We start from the raw sequence: 24536 nt of genomic DNA, 5'->3' as shown, positions 1-24536 counted from the left end.
TTACGCATTGCTTGAGTTTGCCTGTGTGTGCTTGGTTCGATGATGGTTTTTGGCCATTTGCGCCTCGATTTGTTTATGTGTTTGTTAGGCAAAAGTGCGAAGGATTTGCCGATGTATGTGCTTGCGTGTTCACGACGCATTTCCATTTTGGCCAACATGAAATGCCAGGAGGAAAGCATATGGATGTCAAGCTGAGAAGTGTAGAAGTCCCAGGCCACACTGCGAAGTCCCAGTGGACAGTAGAATTACATTGTATGGAAGAAGTCTAGTGTCTGAAATCATTATCATTTCCTGATCCTGTTTTTGGCTAGCAATTTTAGTGCGTTCCACGATTTCTTGCATTCATCGACTTCTTTTCATAGCGATCTTCTTCATGTAGTTTTGTGTCAGCTCCTCTTGCGGCTTGCTTGGGTGTTCCAATCAAAAGGCCCCAAGGGTTGGTTTCTTTGTTCGGAGGAGGTTAAAATCGAAAATGTCAGAAACATAATCAAAGGTGCCGTCACATACATGGTATGTGCGACACGCTTCCACTACGCTTAAAACATTCCTCCGCTCCCGGTTGCTTCCACATTGGGACTGCTAAAAGTATTTTATCAAGGTGGAGCCGTGTTAATGCCCTTTAGACACCACCAGGTACTTGCGTCCAGGTTCGTTATATGCTATCGTTATCCGCTATTGTGACCAGTGGGACATCGGAAACTTGCAATATAGTCACTCGATATCGACTAGTCGTCCGTTTGGGTTCATCTAGAGCTTGCCGACAGACTTCCGTTGCCTTCTTTCGCAGTTTGTGACCTATCCACCTCCACTGCATTTGGTCATTAGCTGCATGTTGCATTTTTTATAAAACTCATCGTTGGATAAAAAAGACTTTTCTGTATTCTCTTAATATTGGGCAGCGCGCCAGGAAATGTGCTATGTTTTCAAGCTCCCCTAAATTACACATTGAGCAAGTTTTATTTTCTGTGCCAAATCTTTATTTAAAATTACCATGTCACTTCTAGCCCTCATTATCCACATGCTTGATTCTACGGGTAGGCCATATAGCGTTTGCTTTTTGAACGACCTATTTTTTTGAGAATGGTAACACAAATGACATGTCAAATATAATCAATCATAATTTACTTAAAGGTTTGACATTTACGAATGGGACGCTGTACGCTTGAACAAAATTGGGAAATATTGAAAACCTATTTCCAAAGTGGTGAGTCTTCTTCTTCTTTTCTGATTTTCACATCGGTGGCTACGTCAATAAGCATAATTGTCGGATTTGGGGCGCAGAAAATCCACAAGTTACTGTAGAGAAGCAAATGCATCCACAACGAGTCACTGTTTGGTGCGGTTTTTGGTCTGGCGGCATCATCGGGGTATTTTTTTTCGAATATGAGCGAGGAGCCGCGGTTACAGTAAATGGCGAGCGTTACCGCGACATGCTCAATGAGTTTTTGTTTCCAAAAATTGAAGAGGATGACATGGACAACATTTGGTTTCAACAGGACGGTGCAACTTGGTACACTGCCAAAGTTACACTCGAACTTTTTGCTACCGTTTTTAAAACCGAATAATCAGCTGAAATTCCGATATCAATTGGCCGCCTCGGAGCTGTGATTTAAGCCCGGTGGACTATTTTTTGTGGAGAGCCGTTAAGGACAAATGCTATGCGAACCATCCAGAGACGATTGATGCCTTAAAACACGAAATCGAAGTTGACATTCATGAAATTGGAGCACAAATAATCGAAAATGTGCTTAAAAATTGGGTTGATCGAATGGCCTACTGTAAAGCCAGTCGTGGCAGTCATTTGAACGATATTATTTTTCATTCGTAAATGACAATGTTCAATCTTCAAAATCAAAAAAAAAAGTTTGAAAAAATATTGATTAGTTTTTTTTATAGCCGATTCAAAAAGCAAATTTTACATGGTCCACCCTATATATCATATTTTTTTAAATAAACCAGACCTTTTGACCAATCTAATTCCTTATATATCGTACTAGTACTTACGGCTTTTTGTATGTACATATTCATCCTAGCCTGGTTGTGGTTTGTTAAAATCAATTTTGCCTCTTCTATCCAGCTTTCTGATTGTATGTTGTCTATTCGCCAAATGACATCGTTTTTACTAAAAAAGTTCTTTAGATCTCTAATCCAGAAGACTTCTTTCTTTATAACAATTTTGGACAGATAATGTGGCAGCCGATTTTCCGAGTATATGAACAATATTCTGTGCATATATATAAGGAACAGTTCTAAAGTGAACAAATGATTTTCTTGCTTACCGGTTTCCAAGAAAAGTATGTACATATGTAGGCATATGTGGTGGTAGCTTCAGAATTCGCTTTACAAAATACTTTTGCAATATATCAACTTCTTCAAACCACCCGAAACCCACAACTGTGCTGCGTATGATTGTATTGAACGACAGACTGCAAGAAAAAGTTTGCAGTACCATACGATCGTGTGACACATGGGAAATCTATAGGAATTTCGCTCTAATGTCGTTTGCCGCTGCTGCAGAAACGAGGAAAAAATGTACTTTACACTCGAGCCCTTTCTTTGGATGTTTAGCAGACGTATAATCTGCAGCCATCCACATTATCCCATTGTTTATTAGAGGTACAAAGTGTTTTCTGTAAATTGTGAATTAGTGTGGGAAGCCCTCCGGCCTAAGTGAGGCCCGATACACCCTCGTGGCGAGTGACAACAACCGCAATCGAACCTATCTTATGACCAAGTTACTCGTAACGCTTTTGTGACAGATCGCAGAAACTTCTGAGCAGATGCTGCTAGAGATTGCGACGAAATAAAAAAAGGCTTAAGAAATAAAGCTAGATGAAGTAAATACTTTTCTCCTCGTATGTAGTCTTTGAGTGTCTTCCAAGGATGCTGGCGGATAAGATGATGTACTATACATAAAGAATCCGATATAACAAGGATCTGCTGCGGATTTGCAAAAGGGAAGAAGGTGTTAAGTTCGTCAAATCACAGCGTTAGGTCATCTCCACATGGTTAGGTCATCTCAAGCGCATGAGAACGTCCCCAAAAATCCTTCTTGAAATACAACGCACTGGCCACTAGATGTGATGGAAGACCTAGGAAACGTTGGCTCAATGACATCATCGAAGATATCAAGAACTGAAAATACATAACTAACTGCTGGTCTGCTGCTTTGAATCGTGTAATTTGGTGAAGGCTAGTTGATCAAGTTAAAGTTCACCTCGAGCTGTAACGCAACCTGATTATGATGATGATGATATTAAGAAGTCTTTGGCCGTATTCAGTTAAATGTGGATCGCTCCGGTAGCATATAGCCCACAGTCATGGGAGTGAGCTTTCCTCAAAAGTATGTTATATGCTGCCAAAACAAAAACAACAATACGTAAATATGGAATGCGTTTACCTACAAGGCTCTGATGCGATTTTTCCGAAATTTATTTATTCTAAAATGAATCAGAGTCATATGTAACAACGGTCAAGGAGACACCAATGTCTGAGATGGGGACAACTAAACCGGTTCTGTCAGGAAGGAGGTGCTGGCAAGTTTATCGGCAATTTCATTTCCCTCTAGGTTCCTATGCCCTGGAACCCAGATAAGAGAAACTATTGCTGGACATTCGAGACTTTTGATCTCCTTCTTACAGGAGTTGACCAGAAAATATCTGTAACATCGCGACGACAGGGCCTTGATCGCAGCTATCGGAAAAGATGTTTACGTCTCCATCTCAACAGCGAATCCTAAGCATTTTGCTTGTCTGCAGGATCGTGAAGACCTCTGCTTGAAAAACACTACTACTTTTCGGCAGTTTAAAGGAGACTGAAATATTAGATGGCTTAGAGAAAACCTTCCTTCCTTCCTATCTAGTCTGCTTGGAAAGATTGCCCTAGCATAACCCTCGAATCCCAGTTTGCGAATGGAGAGATCTGTACGAAGCTCCCGCTAATTTCTAAGAAAATGTGAAGTTATTTCAATTTGTTAAAATCAGTTCTAATGTAGAGAGCGGAATTCTATCCACTTCTGTCAAAAAAGCCACTGGGTTCGTTTATTGAGTGTACCACCGTTGGTATACGAGTAGAAGATTGCCTTTTGGTCTGTGGACGAAATGCAAAGTGATTTGATGGCTTAGCCAAAAACCGACAAAATGGCGCAAACACATACATACATACATACAGACATACATATATGCTCATATTACTCAAGGATTTGCTGTGACATCCGCTTACACATGCATGGGGAGTAGTAGAGCTTTGTGGGATCCACCAGACATGCTTCAAATTTGTACACAAGGCAGTTTTGTATGCATGTAGGTGTTTATGTGTGTGTGCATACACTATATATTTTTTCTGTAAGATGAGCTACCAAATGAAATTGACTTCAAACACACAAAATACAGTCATAATACTAGCGCAACATAACTACGTAATCCAAAGAATATCAGAGAATAAGACTGCGGCAATGAGCCGAGAGGATGCTAGCCGGATGTATTCAGGCGTGCTGGGAATGCGCTTTGCGTCAAATTTCCGTACCACAAACGATGAAGTTGCAGGCGAAGGCGATGGCGAAGGCGTTCAAAAAAGCATATGACCAATAGGCGAGACACCACTACCCGTTTAAGGATTGTTGGAACAGATGTCGAAGTTTGTCAATTGTAATGCCATGCATAGATTGACAGAACGGGCAGAGGCGGTTCGGGTGGACAGACTGACATGGCAAGGCGCAAGCGGCAGGCCTCGATAGTGACAGTAGCAATGAGAGTGCGAGTGCGAGTGCGCGTGTCGGTGAGTAATGTGGGCTAGTCAGCCTCAAAGGTGACCTCTGCATGAGCGCGTGAGACATATGCACGTGCGTCATAAAAGAGAAGCCTGCAACGCACACACATTTGTGTACATGTTTGCGAGCGATATTTGAATGTGTTATCAGTTGGTTGTTGTTTCGGCTATTGTCGTTGCCGGCTCGGTGGACGCAAGTAGTTGGACACAAATTGTGCGATTTGCATCTGTTGTCAACTCGTTGGCGTTGCGACAGTATGAGTGGTGTATACGGAGCTTCGTTATTTATGCTGTTTATATGTGTATATATGCTTCTAGTTGGCATAACTCTCATCGTCGTCGTTCATGCATCTATTCAACTATTCATGCAATCACTCACTTGGGCGCTCACAAATCCGCCAGCATTCATTTTATGCTATTCTCCCCCGCCTTCAGCCTCTGAATACCGGCATCTGGTCTCTTGGTGGAGCTTTTTGCCTTTGAGCGTCTCACATCCTAGGTCTGTTCGTTGCTCAATGGCGCTTTCATGTGCTGGGGCATGACCGTTAACACATTCTTAGCTTCAACTCTCTTCGTAAATCATCATTGTCACAATAAGAATATTTTCTAAGCCAATATGGCTCGATGTTGGCGGTCTACGGACAAGCGTTTTTTCGGTCATTGCTTTTTTTCTACTCTTCCATTTCACTGCTTTTCCTTTTTTCTACTCTTTCCATTTATTATCATTACTTGTTTGTGTGCTGCAGTTTGGATTTTGTAATAAAGCTTGAGGTAATCACTACCAGAGGCAAATTAAATTGTTCTACCTCAAAAGTTTCAATAGTAATGAATGCCGGTCAAGTTTGGAGGACGAGATTCTCCACCAATTTTTGGCGTGCCTCTTGAATTTCTCTTACAAATGGAGAGCCTTGTGGTTTTGTGCTGTCCTCAAATGGCAGAAATGTACTCTTAGGGCCTGTCGAAAGGTGATCGAAAGATGATCGCTCTTAGAACGAGACATTTTTAAGATATTTCGGTGCTTAAGAAAAACGAAAGTCTACGTCAAGCGAACTACGCCTTCTGTGTCAGTTGGGCGGTTGACGGATTATTTATATTACTGCGTCAGCGGTGTGAAACCATCCCAGCACCTGCTATAAGTATGTTTCGGTCAAACGCCGACCGCCACTTCTGGCTTCTTGATTGGCGCGATAACCGCTTACCCGATTCTGGCCGAGTCTAACAAAGCGCGCCAGCCATTTCTTTCTCCTGCTAACCGGCACGCTTGGTGTGTCCAACTGAAGCCAAGTCCTACTCCACCTGATTTTTCCAACGCAGAGGAGGCCTTCTTCTTCCTTTACTACCATCAGCTGATGTCGCATTGCATCGAATACTTTGAGCGCTGGAGCGTTTGTATCCATTTTGACGACATGACCCAGCCAGCGTAGCCGCTGGATCTTTATTCGCTGCGTCGTCGTAAAGCTCATATAAAGGATTTTCCAATAAGAGGTGTTATTTTGATATTCAAACAAAAATTCTATTTTTTAATATAGTGGAAAATAATAGTGGAAAATAACCGTTAATAGTGGAAAATAACATGGGGAAAATGACCACCACGACCACGCTTACATGACAACATCCTTTTCATGAAATTTGGGCATAACCGAATTGCAAAGTGACTACCCTATGTCCTTGACAGCCTCACGTATTTCATCTTTGAGGCTTTGAATCGACCCTGAGCTGTTACAATAGACCTTCTCTTTCACGTTGCCCCAAAGAAAAAAGTCACAAGGTGTTAAATCACAAGATCTCGGTGGCAAATTGTGATCACCTCGGTCCGAAAACTTTTCCCGTAAAAGATCAATGGTTTTGTTGCTTGTGTGGCACGTAGCGCCGCCTTGTTGAAAATAAACGTTGTCCAAATCAATAATCATCTCTTCTGTTTAACACCTAACACCTGTTAATGGAAAATCCTTTAGCTCATCGTTCAATCGCCTACGATACTCGCCATCACCAATGCGCAAAGGTCCAAAAATCTTCTGCAGAATCTTTCTCTCAAGCACTTCAAGAGACATTTCTAGCTTGTGGTGTTCATAAAAAATTTGTCTGTTGCAAAATTCGCGCTTTTAAAATTTATGACTGACCGATTTTTATTTTTAAATTGAAGTTTTCAAAGATTTAGATTGTAAATAGAAGACTTTATTAATAGTTCTTCAAGTCAGCTTTAAAAACCTACCACCGGTATAGCTTTAACAACTGCGGTGACTGCAGCCTGCATTGGTACAGTGTTTTAATGTCATATCTGCTAAGGCTTTCGAGTACAGCCTGACTGATGTCATAGTAGTTTAGTCTCGTCTCTGAAAGCTAGGACGATGAAGGTCGCTATTCCTTATATAGTATCGCGCGTGTACCATGATCAACCGGATTTTGGTTTGCAGACGTTGGATAGAGGTGATGTACCTTTGGCTAGAGCATCCCCAAAATTGTATTCCAAACCGGCCCTATTTTTTTTTTGTAAATAAGTAATTTGTTAAATTTACTATAACAGTAGTGCACTAAAAAAAATCCCCAATATCGGATAATATCGTAAAAATTATGTCAAAGTTGAAAAAATAGAGAAAAAATAAAAAAATTCCAAATACTTCCGTGTACAGTCTCGTCAGTTGTCATTTCAGAAAAATTGTCAACACACTGTCGAAAAGGCTTGTTTTTGTTCTTTCGAACTAAGAAAACAAATTCGAAATCGGATGGAAATTGGCGAAGTTAGGAGTGATTCTTCACATCAACCTACTGAAAAAGGTTTTATGGCCATAAAACCAGATTTTGGGGGTGTATTGGAAATTTCTCCTATACCATTTTTCTTAGTTTTACTATACCTACAAGTTGTACTAGGTCTCCATAAAAGTATAAAATCACTGTCGCCCAGCGTATTCATTCTGCTGTCTGAAGTATAGGGTAATGATTTTAAATGAATTTTAATAAGTACTATTTTGAGTACTTCTCAATATGGCGCGCTGCTATTAATCTGGACATAGGTGTAGGAGCCTCTTCAAATAAACTCAGGACATTAAATTATTTCAATCCCATTTCTTCATTGCTTTTGCTACTACTTGCATACATCTTGAGCCGACCAGCCAGTTTGCAACGAAAAAGGGCAATAATAACAATAAAAAATTACAGTCTTGTAATAATAAAAAGTTGCTCAACAATCTACCCAAACGCCTGTCAAAATTAACCAAAAAAAAAAAATTTTTTACGGAGAAAGCGAAAAAATACAAACAAATTTGAAAGGCGCAAATTGCCATAACTGCTGCTGTTTTGCGCCGTCGTTTATGGCGAAATAAAAAAAAACCATGCGCTTGCTGTTGCAATGACATTTAACACTCAATTGATTAGGAAATTTATGACTTGCTCAGCTGACAAAGCATTACTTGCTTTTGGCAAGACAAGAAAAAGTCGCGTACGAGTATAGCAAACACTTGAGTTTGTGTGTATGTGTGGCACAACCACCAGTCAATGTGACAGTGTAGCGAGTAGCAGCAGGCGGTTGTAAGAGTCGGTTGGTCGGTTAACTGTAAACGGCGCTGTGTGTGCGTAAATTGACCAATGAAGCGTGCCGTTTAGCAGTTAATTTAATTTGTGTGTGTGTGGGTGTGCGTTGTGTGGGTTGACACTTTTTAGGGGATGCTAATGCGCATACAAAAATTAGATGGATTGTTTAAAGTAATGAGTAAAATTGATGAGTCTGTGAATAAAATGTTTGTGAAGGCGAGCGAATGGGGTTTGCAAATGCATAGGAGGAGATGCAATTAATTAGAATTAATTTTTATTAATTTTCTATGGGCTTTTAATTGCTCAAGCCGCAAGTTGTGATGGAATTTCGTGAACTATGGGGGGCTTAGGAAAATATAAACAAAAAGCAAAAACAAAAACAACCAAAAAATAATAAAAAAAAAATCTTTTCTTGAAAAACAATACCGTTTTTTTGACAGACAAAAGCGCTTTAATCATCAAAGTTAATTTTGTTTATAATTAAAAGAGATCCCACCTTACCTTTTTTTTAATTAAATAAAGGAAAAAGACATGTATATGTATATGAATTTAATTATGATTAAAAGAGGGCCCTGTGGACGAGCACACGTGAATTTAAAGCATTTACGTTTTTTTAACTGGATATTTTAAATAAATATTTTTACAAAATTTTTTTACCAACCTTTGAAACCACGAATATTGGGATATGTTGCTGTTGTTATTGTTGTAGCAGCAATACTAAGCCTTGTCAGTGTGGTGTATATCACCGGTCATCTTCGTCTAACTCATCTAAAGGTAGGCCCAGGCAACTTGCTGTTTCGACAGGTTGGGTCCAGAGGGAGAGGGATGTTAGATTAGTGGGTTTGATGGGGCATGCGAAAAGGTGGTTAGTGTCGTGCGGGGTGGCTTCACATGCAGGCCATATGTTTAGTATGTCGGGGTAAATTCTGGATAAGTAGGAGTTTAATCTGCTACAGTATTCAGAACGTAATTGTGCCAAGGTTACGCGGGACTCTCGGGGAAGCTGGAGCTCTTCGTCTGCGATGGGTGGTGATTGGACTCCGATAACGGCATTCGGGGGTCGGGAGCTTAAGAAGGCGGCGATGGTCTCTCGATAAATGTCGTTTATTGTCTATCTAAACACTGTCCGGTCTAGTAGATGTCTGTTCGTTTTGTCCTGGATCCCGTCGGCGTAAATGAGGAGGTGTCTCCAGAGATGCCTTGGAGGTGGCTCTGGCTCAAGCAGGTGTCTGCAAGGGTGAAACCTGCGGTAGCACCCAAGCAGAAACGGTTTGCTGAGGGATATATTGCTCTTAAAGATCAACCATTTTCATAATAAGTTTCAATAATTTTAACGTGTTGTTCTATCGTGTAAAATTCCACATCTGTCTACTTGGCGAATTTCAAAGATGATATGGAAAAAGTTACCGCCTAGGAATTATTCCCTACTAACAACTAGGCGTCACTTGTGGTCCTTAAGGGGTCCTTATAAATGACCATTTTCAGCTACTTTTTTGTGGTACATGCTTGTGAAAAAAGTAGGTGATGTTTTTTATGAATACAGAAGAAGATTTTTTCATTTCATTCATTTTACAAATGGAATTGCTTTCAGAATGAACAAGATGACGTATTTTTAATTTAAAATCCTAACTATGTTATTTTTGCCGTCGAAGTGTAGCGCAAAAACTCTGAACTTTTTGTTTGACGTAATAAATGCCTGTCAAGTATAGTAATGACATGCAACCTTTCGTCCATTACACACAATTTTCCTTTCATCATCATCATCATCATAGCATCACAGTTCGGGTGAACCAATGCTTTCGGTACAATTCGGTCATCAGCTTTTCGTTTGATATCAGATATGCTCATAGCTTCAAAGTCACCTTCAATAACATCTCTCCATTATTTTCTCGACCCGCCTCTTCCTCTGGTGCCTTGTGGATTTCTTTCGTAGATCATTTTTATAGCTTTATCATTGCTCATGCGTAAAATGTTCAAATCCCTTGCGTTTTGATGTACCTGATAACATTTGCACCACTGATAAGTGTATCTAACTCTTCGTTGTACCGACCATTGTAAGTACCGTCTTCTAGTCGTACAGATCCATATACTCTTCTTAGAATATTTCTGATCGGTTTCATTGGATTTCAGCACCCACAGTTTGCCATCCTTATGTGAGTGTAGGTCTTATGACAGTTTTGTACATGCGTAGTTTCTGGTTTCTAGAAAGTAATCTCGAACTTCATCAGTTTTGCATGCACGAAGTAAGATTTATGTGCAGCTTGTATTCAGTCTTTTCTGACAATATGAGCTCAGCACAACTCCAAGGTACCTGAGTTCAATGACTATTTCAAAGCTACAGCTGCCGATTTGTAAGTTATCTGTTGCCTTGTGCCCTGCACCTTCCATATATTTGGTTTTTCCTACGTTGATGATAAGTCCTGCCATCCTAGCAGATGATTGTAGATGCATAAATGTTTCTTGCAGAGCCTGAGTCACATTCATAGATATATTGAGACTTCAATTTAAAATGCGCTGCCGGCTCTCTTTAAAGATATCTTGCAATATTCTGCCTTTTTTCAAACACTGAAACAAAGTAAGTGGGCTAGAAAAATGTTTGTCAGCCAAAAGTAGCGCCACTTTAAATATGCCCTATCAAAATATGCCTTCTAAAAACTGCATCCAAAAAGGACGTCAATCGTTTTCTAATTAAAATTAAGTACCCTTTAAGAGCACAAAGACCATGAATCCACTTTCCACCGGCTGACGTTATGCGCTGAACGCTCATACACCAGTCGGCGTCCTAAGCACAACCAAGTAGGTGCCAAATGCCAAATATCAAATGCTAGGTGCCAGGTGCCGGCCATACAATGCCAGTACAACAATAAATTCGCACCTTATTTCCGTAGATGGCCTCAGTGCGCGCCAAAGTGGCTAAAATTGCTGGCTAATAAGCAAAGTGCGTGAGTATTTTCCTCAACTGCCACCCGCTTTGACTTCCTGCCCTCCCGATTTGCTTATTTTTTGCCTTCCACTTCTTAATTTTTTTATAGCCAATTATTTTTCCGTGATGGTCGTCAAAAAAAAAAATAATAAAAAATTAAAGCACTCCACCTGCAGGAGTGTGGGAACGGTTGTGAGCGGGTGGTGTAAAGATGGATTTGTTAATCGCATGCGAAGTGCAACACCAGCTAATGAGTTGCCACTTGACATACAAAAAACACAAAAACAACGCAAAAGGCGCTGAAGCTAAAAGTGGTACGCTTGCAGCCAAGTAACTGTGACGGAGCTGGAGTGTGGATTAGGACTTCACAACAGGTGAACAGGCGCTGTTGAAGAGCTAAATTTTGCGATAAACCACCAACGCATTGGCTCAGCTAACTGAAGCGTAAAACCCCAATTTCCATAAGTTGACGAAAAAAGTGAAAGTTGTTCAAGTTAAAGGCATAACTTTTTATGATTTTTAGCAGCCCAAGCTAGTGACTGCTTCACATTTTTTCTAGCGGCCCACTTACCTCACTCACTCATCTTCGACGCGTCAGGGGTCGAGCATTGCAAGCGATTATCCAGTTCTCGCATTGCGATTAACGAATTAACAAAACTGGTGGTGAGTAAAGATAAGAATCTCGTGAGCACACGACACAGCAAGTTACCCTTAAACCCGCCTGGATTATCGTAATCTTTGTGGGCGTTTATTTGAGTATTGAATTTGCATTCCACGACTTTCGGCTAATCCAATTTGTGGCTGATAATCTTGAAAACCCTTCTATTTTTTTCCCCCTAATTAGTGAAAATTGTGGCTGTAAACTTGAAAGGCTTGCAATCGAACTTTGCTTATTAAAGTATATAAATTTTGGTTAAAAACAAGGTAAATCTTATTAAGGTTAGCGAAAAGTGAGAAAAAATCAGTAATTGATTTGGAGTATCCGCGGACGAATCGCAAGCACATCACCCAAGTCATGGTAGGAGCCATTCATTCCTACTTGCATGCATTGGACTCACACCTGCACGCTGCTGGGAGCCCTAGTAGCTCTCCCATCAAGCCGAGATGATTAGAAATGTTGGGAAACTGTTTCGATGATGATATTTCAAAGAAAACAGCCCATTACGAGTGGCATAAATGTTTCAGAAGAGTTCTTGACTCCATCGATGATAACGAATGGCTTGCGGAGTGGCAGGCCCTCGACATCGGAAACTGATGAACAGCAATAAAGTGAAAGAAAAGTTAATTAATACCAACAAATGAGCCATCAGAGAGCTGATAGAGGGTTAGAACATTGCTTATGTAACAGTTCAGGACATGATAGTTAATGTTGCTGAAAAGTTGATCCTAAAGTAGCTGAATTTCATATGAAAAGGGACCGCAATGATATCGCCAAAGACCTGATTTCCAAGGCTGAATCCGACCCAACATTCATCACACGAATTACTGGAGACGAGACGTGGGCTTGTGGGAGAGCGGAGAGCTCCGAATAAACAAAGGCCAGTCAAAAAGACCAGTCGTTTTCAGTCAAAAAAGACAGTAAAAGATTAGACAGGACTATTATTTGGACATTATGAGACGTTTGCGTGAAGCAATTCACCAAAACCGGAAGGAGTTGTGGAAAAACAACTCGCGGATTTTGAAGCATCATAACGCAGCATCGCACAATGCCATCATTATCCGTTCGTGAACTTCTGACCAAGAATGAATCAACCAACAGCCATCGAATTCACAGGTATGGCTCCTTGCGATTTTTTTTCTGTTTGAGAGTCGGGATGCCATATTCTATTAGAGTTCACCGTATGAGGCTGCTGTGAGGGTGACTTCTATGGTATTATGGGACCTAAATAATAGAAAAGGGGTTTGCTGTCAGTCAATCGCAAACCTCTTTCTATATGGCTTTTCTGCCATGAAGAAATTTCTCATGAAAACCTTTGCAGTTCGGAGTTTTCACATAATTTATGGTCTCTCAAATTGCAAGCCAGCCTCAAGGAATTATAACTGCAGAAGAACTGTGGCTTCTGCAGCATTTTCTAAAACTATAATGGATACACATTTGTACAACAGGAGCAGAACAGTGACATCTCTCTCGTGGAACACTCAACTCCGTACCTTCTTTGCGTTTGGAGCTTCCGCTGAGTCTGACATTATTCAACACATAGCGAAGGAGGTGTACGCACTGATATGATTAGTAACCTTCAAGGGTACAGTGAGTGGATTGCTCACTTGTGATAAGATTTCCGAGGCGAGTAGGATATATTTCTTCTCGGATGTAAGAGTAACCGCTCAAGGGGATTTAGACCATTTTTGGCCTGCCTTATACCAAAAAAAGGAACTTTACATAGATGGCTAATACTGCGTGAACTGTTTTGAGAAAAGGGTCTTGAGTACTTCGTTCTCGTTAAAGAGACAAGTTTTAGATGGGCATAAGATGGCAGCCGGTTGCTGTGTATGGGGCAGGCTTGGAGGTTTCTCCACTTTACGCCACTAATTGCTTGCCCACATTGGACTGGGGTATTCTACCGTATCCAAGCTCTGCGCTGTGAAGGCAGTGAAGAAAGTTTTTCTCGCCACTTGTGCTTGCGGCTACGGACTTGAGGACATTGATTATATTGTAGAGTTTATGGCAAATGTCAGTGGTGAGCGTTAAGAAGCAGAGGGAAAATTTTCTTACGATTTCGTCAACTTTTTGAAGTGGTTAGTCGGAGTTGGAGTGAGCGCTGTGGCAGAGAAGGAAATGCCCTGTGATTTCATTAGTTTCTTAAGAGGTTAATAGTCGGTGGTGTGTGCTGAGCCGTAGAAGGAAGTGTTCCGTGATGTAGTAAGAAATGATTTTTAATGAACTACATTTTCGGTATGCGAAATGCTGTTTTGAATCTAGAAATCCATGGTCGGCATAGCGCGCACATGAACACTCGGCTCGGCTGCAGCGGCTGGATAATATTTATTTGAGGGACTTCTGAGGTGACTGGCGCAGTTGAGGTTGGAAGATTGTGGAGTTAGCGATTTAGCTTATCACTCATGTCGTCTATGATAGCCAGGCAGTTTATCGTGCCCACGTCAAAGTACTCTACTGCCTAGGAGGCTCTGGGGACACTCTACAGTTGAAGAGGCGAGCTTGAACACCTTTTGTCTTCAACATCCACTTTGAATTGTTTATTTATTTAAGCTTCTTTGTTTTGCTCATTTCAACAAAGTAACAAATTAACTACGTACTTAATTCCATTATTAATTGGCCTTTAACCCGTTACCACCGTGCAAAGTAATTTTCCAAAAATTTATTATTATTATTTTCTGTGGCCAATGCGTGACAAAATATGCTTACACGCGCAGTAGGCGCAAATGAAAACTAAAAAAAAATATTATTATAATATTACAAATACAACAAATATATTTTTGTAGTGCCGCCAACAACGCAGCTGTCTTGGCTTTTCATACAACGACGGCACTCAAACTGCGCAGTTAACCCCTTTATGGTTATTTTAGGTTCACATTTTAGTTGTGTTTTTATGCTTTCGTGTTTTTTTTTCTTGCATTTAAGCACTCAAGCGCGATTTGTTTGCGCGCCTAAATGCGTGCTACACTAATTCACAAATCATTTCCACGTTTCCTTTGCCGACACACTTGCACGTAGGTGTTTTAACCCTTTGCTCCCTTAATACTTCCGCCAGTCGCACCACTCATCTCGCATTTCCTCGGTGTCGCATATTTTACTCAATACATTCGTTAAGTGCGTGCGCGCTTTTATTGTCCTTTCTGGTGCTTGTTTGTTAGCATTATTGATGCAGTTAGTAAACGTTTTTGATTATTTTCCCTTATTCTATGTTGTTGTTGTTGCCTATTTTTAGTATATTCTATGAAAATTTATTCATAGCTCATGGCTTTTGACTTGACTTTTGTCAAGTTGCAACAAAATTTTCATGTGGGTGGTTACAGTTGATTTGTTGAGGTTAAACTTTAACGCAACTTCCTTCCCCACCCACTGAAAAACTACTGGAAAATATCAAATGTCAGAGAATTGTCAGTGCCGACAATGTGTTAATGTTCGAAAAGTTATAAGGAAATGCGTTCGCTGACATGTTGAAGTCACTAAGTTTTTAATGATTTATATACTTTTTAAAGGCAGAAATAACACGCGGGAAAAAGGGTTAGGGATGGGTGAAATAAAACGATCAAATAAACGGGGTAGTGCAAGGGTTGCATATACACCCAAGTGAGGAAGTGAGGTGAAGAATATCACCTTGACAACAATTATAAGTTTTAGTTATAATTCAAACTTTTAACTATCAAAACATGGAGTAAGCGCTAACTTCTCAGTGCAAGTTGACTTGTGGGAGATTTCTAAACTATTTGTAACTTTTTAGAGAGATTTAGTGCGCTGTAAAATTTAAAACAGAAAATCGCGTACTGTTACTTGAGAGATGCCTTAATACTTAAAATCCACATTCTCAGAGCACGAATATAGGGAAATTTTCTAAGTACTTTTATTTTGAATTTTTGTACATCAGTCCGATGCGACCGCCTTTTATGGTCACTACGCCGCACTTAGCTGCGTTTTTCTTGATATTACATCTTGGCTCGACTAAAAATTAAGAAGTTAGGGGTAGACAGAATTTTCAAAAAAATTGATTTTTTTTTGACATTTCTTAAAGGTATTACCTTACCTTAGAAATATTGTGTGAAAATTGAAAGTGAATCCGACGAAAACTTTTCGAGTTTTCTAACAATTAACAAAGGGTGCTCGGGCGCTCCGGAGCAGATAGCAAAACTTTAAATGAGTTTTTCTCAAAACTATGTTTCTGAACTGGTGTTCGCTGTAACTTAAAAACCGCTTCGTATATTTCAATAAAATCTTTACTGTTTTTGAAAAACATAAAAAAATCGTGCCTGAACGAAGGATTTTTTGTTTCAAAATTTAGATTTTTTTAAATAGTTAATTGTCGGTTTTTTTCTCGTAAATCTGAAAAATATTTCCTGAGGCCGCAATATTGTTAGTTTTAAAAAAAATAATCTTTGATCAGGCAAAAAAGTATCTATTAATAAAGCTAATTTCTCATGTCCGATTGATTTTAGATGAACTTCAAGGACTTGTGATGATCACCACAAACGACTTCTAGAGAAAAGGGCTCCACACAAACAGCGATAACTTTCATTTTTGTAAAATAAAGCAATTGACTAGCAAAAACAAAAATTATTGAAAATCATAATTTTTTCGGGCCTGTGACTAGGCCTCCCGCTGCGGGACGTGTCATCGACTTCAAAGTCATCATTTTTGAACTTGCCTATGACACCTTATCCATACACGTCGCAAATGTCCCGGTATAGGTGTCGAGAATGTTGAATTTTGCCTCCTGGGTATTCCATTTCTAAGCCTCAAAAGTAATAAAAAATTAAATAACTCAAAAATACAATTAATATAGTTTTGTAGAGCAGAAAGAGTTGTATCGCATGAATACTTACCCTTTGCCAAACAGCAAACAAGTCGTTGTAAAATAAAAGAAAATATAAAAACGCTATGAACTTATTCCCCAACCCAATAATACATCGCTTAATGACTAATGCCAAATGGGACAAAATTAAATGAAATGAACTGTGTGTTGATTTTTGTCATCCTGCTAATTTGGTGTTTTGTTAATTTTCTTGTTAAAAAGCAAGTAAAATAATTTAATTTTCGTAAAAATATGAATAAATATGAATTCCGAAAAAACTGTATTAAAATTTTTTTCAATTATTGTATACCATCTGGGAAATAGGAAAAATGCTGCTGTATGTAGACTTAAGTCCTTCACTGTATATGTAAAGCCTAGTCTTTAAGCAGGATGCAGTTGAGCGCACGACTATGAGGCATAGACAAACTGTCTCTGAGATTAAAAGTTACATTTGACTCACTCGCAATTATCATAACCAACTATCAGCGATTGGGAAATTGAGAAAAAGGCATTGCCATATTAATTATAAGAAAGGAAAAATAAGGGCTTTGTTGAATTAACTTCCTACAGCAAAAAAAAAAAATAAAAATAAAGCAAACAAAAAAAAAAAAATGAAAAAAAAAAATAATAAACATTTCCCTGTGTGCTTGTGCGTCTCATCTATGTCCTATCAGTGTATGCATCCTATCTAAATGCTACGTCCTGTAGCCTCATACCCTGCCCTTTTCACTTCATTGCACATCCCTTCGTAATTGCCACTGCACCATCACACTTATTACTGTTTTTGTTTTTGTGCTGTTTTGATAACTTTATCAACTAAAGTGCATTCGCATTCTTCTTAAATGTCGACCCCTCGTGCACCCTATGCCACTAGTCCACACAACTCTCAGGCTATAAATTGTTGTAATTTTTGAAATTGGCAGCCGCAGACAATTGAGCCGCATTGACTATCTGCTCAGATCGATGAGAGGTCCCAATGCTCGTACGATTTCGATTACCATTGCCACCCCCAATGAATTAATGAAAGTTAGTCACATTTATAGTGAGGCACATATGTGCCACATGCCACACCAGCAGCAACGTGAATAGCTGCATACAGCCGCTGTAACGGTCAGTACTTGGCAAATGTGCAGGGGTCAGCCAATGACCCCGGTAGTGACCCAAGCGTTGCAATTTGTCACAGTCCAAAAGTGAAGTGTCAATTGCACTGGTGGTGGTGGTGGTGGCGCGGAGGAGTATAGGCTGTAATTTCTGTTAGTTTATTGTTGTTATTCGGTTTTTATAGCTGTTACTCGCCACTGACGCTAATCAAACATTTAGTTTTGGCTTAGCTACCAAGCGTCGGTGGGTAAACTGCGCAGAGGAGGCTAAAGGCGGGGAGGTGCATGAGTTTAGTTGGTGTTGTAGCAGAAGAATTTCTGTTCCATAAATATATAAGATGTGCTAATAAATTTACTGTCCTTAGTTGACCATCAATTCAGCTCTTTTCGGTGACATAGGACCGATTGTGCACGGAAAATGGTACAAACCTGCATATTTTTGCACCTTAAGTTTACTTGGATTTTATGTTTTGTTTTTTTTTTCGGAAAATTTACTTAAATCTGCATGTGACAAAAGCACACATTGCTGAAAATTCTTGCTTCAATACCTATAAAGCCGCCTCAATTATTCGAGCTGAAAAAGGTAATGCTTCCCGCATTGCTTTGACTGCCACTTGGAATTCACACCCAACCACATTGTCGTGGGCGTATAAATTTAAATTTTTGTAAAATTTTTTTTTAACAGTGTTGTTATCTGTTCACTGAAATATCTCAAAAATTTACTAAGTTATATCAGTGAATACTTGTAACCCCTACACCCAGAATTTTCAAAAAATCGATTTGTTTTCTTACAGACTATTATTCTTTATAGTTTTAGGCGTACTTCTGTGGAAGTCGATTGGAAAGATTATAGTAGAAAATGTGACTGCCCGACGAAAGTTTAATGCACACAGGTAGCTGTTCTTCGTTTCCACTTGAAAGTTAAACTCGTTTTTCTCGAAACTAATATACTTTTTCCGGCATGGTCTGCATGATAACTCATACAGTTTTTAATATTTTTTGATGCAGTTTTTTTTAACACACTTTTATTAGGTCGGGTTGTATGTATGTATATATGTATGTATGTATGTATGGATGTATGTATGTATGTATGTATGTGTGTATGTATGTATGTAACGGAATCTTTGAGCTTAATTTTCACTGGCTTCTAAAAATCTGATCGACTTGAAATTTGGACACCTATCAAGGACCGATGACAATGCAATAATTTGATAAAAGTTTTCCATTATTCTTATTAGGATTGCCAGGATTAATATTTTCTTTTTTTTACTGTGGGCAAAAAGTAAGGTGAATTTGGTTGTAAAATGAAAAATCTTTATTTATTCTTGTAAATCAGTTTCTCAGGCTCCCTCCACGAAATAAGTTCTTCATCCCGATTACTTCTTTATCACGGCCGATAACTGCATAGCTCTAGACTCACAGTCGATAAGAAAGGAATTAAATATAACACGAATATATCGAATCATTAATTCACTGACTGCAATGATAACAATAATTTTCATTCATAATAAAAAAAAAAAAAACTAAAAAACACGCTTTTTGCTAATCGAACTGAAAAGTAGAAAATAAAAAATAGTTTAAAAAAACTAAAAAACACGCTTTTATTACCAATCGAACTAAAGAGTATAAAATAAATTTTAATGAAAAAGAGACCTATAATGAAGTAATAGCAAATCGAACGATCAGTCATAGTCAACTACCTCAAAACAGAATTATAACAAAAATTAAGATACAAATAGAATAATTCAAATTAGAGTTAAAAGCGTGGGATACATTTTGCTTCACTTTCATAACCTTCTGTACATAGGTAGTTGCCAATAGAATGATTGTAATATTTACTATATCAAGCATCCCACGCTTTTAACTCTAATTTGAATTATTCTACAATATTTTTATCTTAATTTTTGTTATAATTCTGTTCTGAGATAGTTGACTATGACTGATCGTTCGATTTGCTATTACTTCATTATAGGTCTCTTTGTCATTAAAATTTATTTTCTAGTTTTTAGTTCGATTAGCAATAAAAGCGTGTTTTTTGGTTTTTTTAAACTATTTTTTATTTTAATTCGAAAGTGTTTCCTCTATAGTCTGTCGAGCCGGATTTTTGATATTTTTATTAAAAAATTTTATAAACATAATGAAAGTGTGACGCAAAACGCAACTTTTTTTAAAATGCCGTAAATTGCAAAATTTACTTTATTTTAAAAGAATTTTTTAACTTTTTATAGATCCGTCAACATTTCAAGGAGAAATGAAGTAGACCGTGGAGCAACGTTTTTTCATTGTACTGTGATTTTTTACATACTAATTTTTGTAAAGGAGAATTAAAATACATTTTTTTAATAAAGTTTAAGTTTTAATAAATAATGTATACAATTTTTTTATATATTTCTTTCTATTGATATACCTTTTAAAAACAGTTTTTCTTTTAGCGCATTTTTGGCGCTGCTGGACGTATGAAACCCCTTAAACTACCGGATCACTGTAGTGTTTTTCAAGCCGAAAAAATGCTATGAAGCCTTAAGATGGTTAGAGATAAACAGAATATCATCAAAAGATATCGGAATTCTATTAGATAGCCAAGCTGCCCTACGGGCTCTGGATGCTTTCCAAATAACATCAAGGAGTGTCTTACGTTGTCACCAAATTCTTAATGAGATGGCTGAACAGTATCGTTTTATCTTATGCTGGATTCCAGGCCGCAGAGTTATACCAGGGAAGTTGTACCAAGTTCAGCTTGCAAGAGAAGGTACCTGTATTCCAAACATAAATAATTTTATGAGGGTACCTCTCGCAACTTGTACGCTCCTTGTTATGGACGCACTAATAAATTCTCTAAATCAAAGATGGATTAGTGCTAATACCTGTGAAATTGCTAGGCAAACAGTGCCAAGGCTAAATTGACGCATATCCAAGATATTATAAAACTGAGTAGAATTCAAATTAGGACCTTAGTAGCGGCACTCACAGGGCATTGTCTCATGATTTTCTATGACGTAAGGAGATTAAGCGTTTACATGCATTATTTCTGTCGTAGCTGTGGGAATGAGGAGGAGTTGGAAACAATTCAACACCTTTTTTGCACATGCTCGGCTCTAGCCAGGAGCAGGAACCGATATTTAAGATCCTACTTCTTAATGAGTATATATAATCTATACACTTTAGGTATCAACAAACTTTTACGCTTTGTCAATGATTCAATACGGAAAGGGAAATGTAGCCCAGCCACTGCGGCTCACAACGGACCCATTTCGTGGTTTAAATGACATCGCTGTTTCTATGTGCGATGCGGCTGCCAAACCTAACATTAGCTAAGCTGTATCAGTTTCTAAGAAAAATGCGCCTGTGGACAGGCTTTAATTTTTTTCAACAACACTTGTTACAAATTTCGGTGCGCCTTGGGGAAATATATTTTTCTATGAAACAATTTGAAATATTTCAAGCCTCCAAAAAATTTGCCGAATCGACGACTTACGTTCCAAATACAAGCCAAGTACAATTAGCGTGTTTTGAGTTTACAAAAATATCCGAATATGAATTTTTACATGTTTCATAGCTTATTATGAAACTTATAGAGTGGCGCAAAATTAATCATCGAATGTAGGTTTTGAAAAACGTTTTTAGTAAATAAAAAAGTGATTTTGTAGTAGAGAAAGTCTTTATTTTGACCTTTCCGCGCTCCATTGCCTGTCTGTTTGCATACTGCAGCTGACGCCATTTGCGAAACTTATAAATCTTCCGATGGAGTGATTAATTTTGCGCCACTTTGTATAAAAAAATTGGGCAAAAAAGGGCTGTCAGCCAGCTGCAAATGGTATAGGAAAAAGCAGTCATATCCGGTAAGTATCTGTGTTAGGTAGTAGTCGATATCGCCTTGCTTCCTATTCATCCACCCTTCAAGACTTGGTATGAACCAACCTTTGTTTGACTCATCTTTCTTCTTTGCCATGCGGACATCGATCGCGTTCTTTCTGCAGCTTTTTCTATTGCCGTCGGTTTCACTCCATATAAGCGATAAGCTCCATCGCATGCATGTCAACTGGTATCTTTCTGGCAACAACGCATGATGCCGTTCTAAATATAAGCGCATGCAGTGCTTAGTGCGCTGCGTCTGTGGTTACGGACCACTTCACGCATGTGGCTATGTTTAGCCTCAGCCCATATCGGCGCTGCGTATAACCCGATAGAGTTCGCCACAGTTAATATGAGTCGTCTCCTCCTTCCTTGCGGGCCACATATGTCGGGCAGAATTATTGTGAGGGTGCCATTGACCGATAGAGTTTGAATCTTAGCCTCGTGGCGAGCTCGAAATCCGAAATAGTTAATCGCTTCCAGTGAGAATATTTGGTGCCCACCAATAGTAGCTCTCATAACTCATTTTTGCTTCCGTGCACTTATAAACCTCCGCTTTCTGCCTCCGTTTTCTGGGGTGCCAGCTCCAGGCCCTCGAAGTGTTTTAAGGCTCGCAGTATGTTAGACCATTTTGCCGAATTCAAAACATTGTTTGCATTTTCGGGCACAATGAGCCAAAAAGTCCCTATTCGCACGGTGCGACGGCCATCTTGAGTTACCCGCTTCATGCAGGACAGACTCTCTTTGCAGCTGTCCATCAGACGTTGCCGTGCCTGGTTTTGGTCCGCGGATGATATTTTATTTCCCAAGGTGGCTTGAAAAGTTCATGATTATTGTATGTGGAACGCAAGCCGAAATTGAAGATTTTCTTGGAAAACCCTGCCACTTAAAGTATTCGAATTGTGGTAAAGTGTAGAGACTAGCAGGCCACTGTCTAGGCACTTTAACGAGAGTCGTTTGAAAAATAAAAACTGTTATTTGAATTTGCCACGTGGATTATACTTTTTTCAATTTAACCAGTTTTTTTTTTAAATTGGGCCGAAAGTCGGATTTGACATCAGAACAAAAGCAACAAATTGCAGTAGCCAAGAAAGAACCTGAGGTATGCAGACATAGCACGAACCGTTGGAATATCCAAGGCGTCTGTGGTAAATGTTGCCAGAAACTGGAAAAATACCAACAACATTTTAGCCGTAACTTCAAACAATCGCCAAAATTATCGCCGAGACCGCATCACCTTAACCAGGGAGGATCGCAAAATCGTCCAAACAGTTCTATGGAACAGAAATGCTTCAAGTTCGATGATTTTAAGAGAGGTTCAGGAATCTGAGTAAATATCTCGGCCAAAAGCCAAAACTGACACCGTGTATGCGAAATCGACTTCGACGCGGAATATTGGAAAAAACTAAGTTAAAAAAAACATTTTTTTCCTTTGTCAAATAGCAGTAAGAAGATGTGAGTATTCCCACTTTTTTGTGGTTTTGTTTTTCTTCTTACAGATCACCTTCAGCGATGAATGCCGATTGGAAGCGGTCACAAAAACAGCAAATTCTGTTCGCAGAAGAGCCGGAGAACGATATTCTGAAGATTGTGTGCTTCCAAGGGTCAAATACCCCCAGTATTATGGTTTGGAGCTGTATAGCCTCAAAGGGACCAGGTCCGCTACATTTTGTTGAGGGAACAATGCGCTCTGTCCAGTAAGTGGACGTGCTGGAAAACGTTTTGCTGCTATATTTAGAAACCCTGAAGTGTCCGAGAGACGAATACACCTTTATGCAAGGTGGAGTTTCATGTCACACATCCAGCATGAGCATGAATTATCTGAATTCAATGGAAATATTGGTTTTGCCAGGGCCTGGCAATTCACCGGACCTTAACTCCATCGAAAATTGTTGGGCATACCTCAAATCGACAGTATACCAGCGGAATAATAGCACAATAACAACAGCTTAAGGGGTAACACCACTGTACACGCGTAAAATAAACACGATTTTTAAAGAATTTTTTTGTATAGAAGGAAAGGGAAAACAATCACTCTGATTTGGGATGTTATTACTTATATACTAAAATACAAAACTACAAAGTTTGATGGAAAATCTTTACAAAATGGCGGCATTGGAGATATTTTTGTAATGTGGTTTCTCTTTAAGGAGCTCCGCGGCACGCAGCACAGAGGGTGCAAATTTTAACCTGGAACAAAGAAACATTTTTTTTCTTAATCTAGATAAGAATAGCTAGAGAAACACGTAGGGGATTTAAAAAATATTTATTTTTGTGGAATTAGCAAGCATTTGAAGGAAAAAAACTCTATTTTGGACTAAAAAAACGGCACTTAAATAATTATAACAATCGTTTAAATTAATCTATCGAAAATCCCCTACGCTCTTCTCTTAAGAAGGTTATTATACAGACGTAATGAAAAACCTGATTAAAAATATTTAAAATTGTTTGAGTTATGCTGCGTGCCAATTTCAGAAAACGTGTTTTGAGAAAAACGCGTTTAAAGTTTGGAAATTTGGAGAAGTCGTTAGGTAGCAGTCACTAACGCTTGGTTAAAAGCTTAAAATATTTATGAAATAAACTTCGGTAACGTATAAAACTTTTTGTTCTGCATTTTAAAAGGTTCAAAGAATTTTTTAAGCTTATAAAAAAAAAAAATTTTTTTTGAAATTTCTACAGTGGTGTTACCCCTTAAGGAATACATCGAGGATGTGTAGTATAATGATCAAAATCTTAAGATGAAGATAACACAGTGCTTAGCCTGTATGCCTCAACGAATTGCGGCCGTCTTAACAGCAAAGGGATGAGCCACGAAATATCAGTTTCCAATAAATATTTTTAATGCAAACATGTCAAGAAGCTTTTAATAAAAACAAATATGTAAACTTTTTTAAATGC

The sequence above is a fragment of the Anastrepha ludens genome, chromosome 3, assembly GCF_028408465.1.
Source record: "Anastrepha ludens isolate Willacy chromosome 3, idAnaLude1.1, whole genome shotgun sequence".
NCBI lineage: Eukaryota > Metazoa > Arthropoda > Insecta > Diptera > Tephritidae > Anastrepha > Anastrepha ludens.
The sequence above is the reverse complement of the archived record's forward strand: the minus strand, read 5'-3'. Positions refer to the sequence as shown.